This window comes from Etheostoma spectabile, chromosome 19 (genome assembly GCF_008692095.1).
Source record: "Etheostoma spectabile isolate EspeVRDwgs_2016 chromosome 19, UIUC_Espe_1.0, whole genome shotgun sequence".
NCBI classification, from domain to species: Eukaryota; Metazoa; Chordata; class Actinopteri; order Perciformes; family Percidae; genus Etheostoma; species Etheostoma spectabile.
Genome location: NC_045751.1, coordinates 4,898,339 through 4,903,743, shown reverse-complemented (window position 1 = coordinate 4,903,743; position 5,405 = coordinate 4,898,339). Strand labels below are relative to the sequence as shown.

At 38.0% G+C, this 5,405-nt stretch overlaps 1 long non-coding RNA gene across 1 annotated transcript in view; it reads left to right on the top strand.

Annotated features, from left to right (window-relative positions):
- The window catches only part of LOC116707391 (uncharacterized), a 13,284-nt gene extending 10,028 nt beyond the window's left edge, over nt 1–3,256 (top strand). The window contains exon 3 of the long non-coding RNA XR_004336502.1: nt 3,146–3,256. This is a non-coding gene — a long non-coding RNA (uncharacterized LOC116707391). The remainder of the gene's footprint in view (nt 1–3,145) is intronic.
- Nucleotides 3,257–5,405: the final 2,149 nt, after the last annotated feature.

Below are 5,405 nucleotides of genomic sequence, written 5' to 3'. Positions count from 1 at the left end.
GCGACTCCCAACAAAGATGGTACAGAAGGGAGATTCCTCACTCTGTAGCTAAATTAGAGAGCTCAACACACACACAATGTTGCCACTGATTACCTTCCATGTTCTTTCACCACACTTTTTCTCTGTAAAGCAGTTTAGCCTCAAACATTAACGGGTTGAGGAATCAATGTATTGAAAACATGTTGCCAGACATGAGAACATGAGCCTGTATAGACAGATTTATAATGGAAACCAGACTGCCTTATGCTGTTATTTGCATTGCAGTGAAGTGCATTATGGTCATGTTTGAGTACAGCTCCTAAAATTTGAAGGGATTTACATTGACTGGATATCAGATAAGCCATTACTAGTGGGCGGCTTATGAATGGTAATAAGCTCAGGCAACATGACGTCAGACTGACCAGCTTCTGTAATTGGCCTGATTTCTCCGCTTATTTCTTTCCAGTGGCTAGAGCTGACAGAGGAGGTAGCAGTTCATTTTCATACTCACGACATAACACAAACACATATGGACCTGGCATATTTCAAAAAATGCAAGTAAAAACGGTTTTGTTTGGCAGGGCACCTTTAACATTAGAAACTACATCTAAATTGAACTTTTCTGATGCTCTTGCTGTTAAAGGAAATAAACGCAAAGCGACTACAGTATGTACATAGTCCTGAATGTACCGTCAGAGAGAGAGAGAGAAGTGGCTGGACTATCAAAGAGAGATAGTGAGAGGGCAAAGGAGAATGAGTTAGTAAGTCACCTTACTATTTTTCCATCCTGATCTTTAGGTCATCATCATTCTCATACACCTCCCTCTTTTCAAAAGGTCCGTCTCCACAAAACCTCGCCTCTCTCTACTTTCTTTTCTCTGGCCAATTTCATCCTAGTGGGTGCCTTTCAGACAGTTTCTTCCTCTTTGGTCTTTCTGCCCTTTTATTCTCTCTAGGTCTTTGCTCTGCTTTATTGCTCCCACTTCATTCAACTGCCATTTCACAATGTAGCCACAGTGTGACATTTAGGGACAATTGAGTTGTGGCAGTTATAGATTGCGACTGCAGCGTTTCAGAGTGATGTATTTGTCTAATAGCAGAGTAGTCTGTTCCTTCTGACTTGACAATAATCAATAAACCTTTCTGTGTCTTTCTTCATCTATATACCCATCCATTTTGGTACAAGTATAACTTCAGCTCATAAAATACGACAACATTCATTTTAAGAAAACTTTGACCCAAAATGTAAAATAAATGCTTCATTTTTTAATCATGAAAAGGAGTGCTGAGGTCACTAAATAACTAGTTTAAAAAGCTAAGGACAGAGACAAAGAGGAAGGGGAGAGCTGAACAAGGACCAGGAAACATTTCATAATAAATTTGTGACACATAAATGGATATATCAAGACAAATGAAGACTCTGTGTTCACATGGTGCTCTGATAACAGAGTGGTACATTGCACTCTTCTTATAGACTGTGTAGACAATATAAAACAGTAATTCATTTGTGAATTGTTACACAGACAAAAAACGGTAGGAAATATTGACATTGTGGAGGTTGAGAGTAGACTCGAACCAAGGCTAATTTCCACTGCAGCGATGCTGACGGGTGGACTAAAGGAACCTTATTTTACCCTATAAATTTTTTATTCCTAGATCCTCCAAACCATTAGCTGCTTCCCCTTTGTTTCTTTTCTCTGCCTCTCTACCTTTCTGTCTTTACCCTCACTCAACCTCTCCTATGCTCTCTGCTGGGATCAAACTTTTAGTTCTGACTTTGTTCAAAGTCAGAGCTAATTTTAAGACTTTGTTCAAAGTCTTGCTAACAGACTTTGTTAGCAAGAGACTTAGTTCAAAGTCTTAAAATTACAGGGAAAGCTTTAGCACTGTCAGTAGATGCTAGGTAATGCTAATGACCAAACTGCATGTACAATGCATGCACTTGTGCTATAGCACTACATGCTTCAATAGTATCTACAGTACATGTCTAGGGGAAATTACAGTATCAGGCAGTAATATTGTTTTGTTACTAGATCATGGATTAGATTTGCCTTGGTTTGGTTGGGGTTATTTAATTGTGTTATTAAATATTTATATTTAGTTTACCTTTTATTTGGGGTGGTTTGTATTGCACTGGGTTGTGTAGCTCTCTGTAGGGAGAAAAAGAGGTAATATAATATTAAGAAGTTGCAGATATAACCTTAGAACTGTGGAGCATATTTGTATCCTTTGATCTTGGAAACACAGTATGATGTGCTTTTACAGTTACAGAACATTAAGTGGATGTTTGGAGCTATGGTAAGCGGATTAAAATATGCCTTTAGAAGAGGTACATGTCATTTTAGGACACTGGTTCATACCTTTTTTGGCTTGTCAGCCCTTGGAACGCAAAGGGCATGGCTGCTGGCTGTGAGCCAGACCCGTGCCCTAGAGCCGGGGCTGCCAGGCCAGGTTGATGCAGCCCCGCAAATATTTTAAAAGTTTAGTCATTGTCTTACAGTAATCATTTGGTGACCCTCAGCACTGCAAATTGGCAGGAGCCCCTGGACGCTCGCCTAATACCGTATATCATTTTAAAAGGCTTGGAACACGGTTAATGCCCCAAAAGGAATTTCACTGTAAATTCAAATGTAGATCTGTGAAGAAGTTATGCTTCCCCTCAAAGACACCCCCTTCATCTATACTGTTTTTTTCTAAAGTATTATGTGTCACAGAAGATAGATTAGAAGATAACTTTTATGTACCTTACTTTTTGTGCTAGTGGATTTCTGTCATAGAGCTGGAATGAGCTGCCCAATTTACACTTACATGTACCTTTCTATCCACTTCCCTCAAACCTTTGCGTTACCACCAGGTTTGTATGTGTTGTGTTAATTTTGTATTGTTTTACTGCTGCTACAAGACAGGTATAAAGCTGGAGTCTATTTCACAAAACCTAGATAGCAGATTAAGCCGGAATTTCCTAGTTATCTTTGCTCAATTTAGCCTTTACTCGGTTTCACAAAAGCAGATGCACCATGGAGATTTATTCTGTGCATCTAGCCTGCTCCTGACCAGGCTAACAGCCAGGATTTAGTAATCCTGGGGCCTTTTCTGTTCACTCAGCAGTGGGTTTTAACTGATTTGTATTATCAGCCTGCATTAAAATATAACAGGTGTAACTAAGGTATTATTTAAGCTGTGACCATTATTTTTTTTAGAATTATTCATGTGACAGTCAATGTTACTGTTATATTGCTGTATGAAAAAAACGGCTGTTCACACATTGTTGTTAGAAGTTTGATTTATTTAGTTGATATTTATTTTATTCTTTAAAAATAAAGGATTAGTTTTTTTCCTCTTCCATGTGCATTGTATTTGGCATTCTTAGCACATGATTTGTGTGTATAATGTGTATAATCTGGGAGGATTGTACAATTTTAAGAACATATCCTAATTGTACAATCCTCCCAAATTATAGACTTAGTTCAGTGAGCCAGTAACTATACAGTGTTGTAGGCTACTGTACATTCATGTAACAGGGAGAGGACACCCCAATTGTTTTTGACCTTATATTTAAATAACGGATGAATATACTCTGTTACATTCATGTGTATAGTGTGCATGGAATTTATCACTTAATTATCTTTATAGTTTCTAGATTTTAGAGCGTTCCAGATAAGAGTTAACTGACTGAATGATGATCTAAAAATATACATTTACGAACTATACTGCTCTTAACTGAAACCATTCAATGAGTCACTTGTCATTTTCAAAAGAACAGTTGTACACTTTGGCTTAAAAGAGAGCAGTGGGAGTAAATATGACTTAGGTAATTTATATTTCAGCTCATGAGAGAGCGGGAGAAACCGAGAGAAAGAGATATTTACGCATAGCGTAGGAAATTGATCTTCATGGTAAATGTCCTGATTAAAATTATCTTCTGCTTACTTTTAGTAAGGCAATGAGTAAAACTGTTAATTTGTGCAAATGATTAGTAGCATAATCCTTGAATGATGTGATTATGACGGTTTCAATTCAGAGCAGTGATTAGTTAACATGTAAATTTAGGCTGTTCACTTACAGTGGGTTTGTGATCGTCTGCCACAGTTTTCTTTAATGTGTTTCACGTTATCATACTTCCACAAGAAGCTGCTGCTCACTCTCTGTAAAGTATGTACAATGCGTATTCTCCATTTTAGCATCAGTAAATCTGTGATCGACCTTGTGGTCTGTTATAGAAATCCGTGAACACGCATCTATCCAAATTACTTCATCCTGGCTCGACCGAGTCTCCTCCTCAGCCTGCCTCAGCCACAGCTTAGACTTGGTCAAACCTCACTTTATCAGTTATCATGGATTTATACATTCTACTTTTGTGAAACAGAAGTGTATGAATGCTTGAGAAAGGCAGCTTGTGTGTGTTGGTGTCTTGATCATACGTTTCCCGTTATGTGCTGAAAAGTTTCAAGGTTTTTGCTTGACAATTGAGAACAGCTGTATGCTTTCTGTATTTGATTGAAAAAAACAGCCCCCTGCCAGCGTGTATACATTATACCCTGGTGATGAATACATGTATTATCCTTTTCTGACAACTGACGATCTATTCATAGCTGCTTGAAGGGAGAGGAGTGTGTCCGTTTGTGGATAACTCACTTCCGTTGCTTTATTCCATCAGTGGGAATTCAAATTGACAAAGTTGAGCTCAATATTAATGTGATCACAGGAGGATTTTGCTGCTGCCAAGATTTCTTTTCCCCTCAGCTTAGAGTTGAATCTAGTGTTATGTAGCTCATTTAATGATGTAGGGTCATGATTCATGACTTGTGTTAACTCATCAAGTTAAAGAAAATAATACTTTTTACATACTCTTAATGATAACATATACTAAGCCCTACTGTCTTCACTATTTCTCTTTCGCCTTACCTTATTTATAGTGTGTATTCTCTGCCCTTTAGTTAGTTAGTTAGTTAATTAGTTAGTTTCTTCTCTGTAATTGCTCGCTCGCCCTCTCTTGCTATACAACATCTTATCCATCCATTTTCCCTTATTTCCCAAATACCCTCTGTCACCCCTGAATTCCCTTCTTCTGATGAAGGGATGAGCTGCAGAAGATGTTTAGAGCCTCACCTGTGTCATTAGGGGTCTTAGGCTGTAGAAACCGCGTTGTACTCTTCAGGGCTGTGGAACCCTATTGTTTTGTAAGGATATTTTGTATTATTATTTTTGAACTTGGGATCATTGCTCAACATCCCTCTAAGATGCTTTGTATCAAATTTGGCAAAGATCGGCCATTAGGAGGAACTATAAGCAAAGTTTATTGGTTTTGGCCAATAACTCAATTCATTTAACCCTTGTATTCACTTTTGGGACCCTCTCATGTCCCTCGGGTCAAATTGACCTGTGACTTATTTGGGGTTTTAAAAACAATTCTGAAATAAAATTTT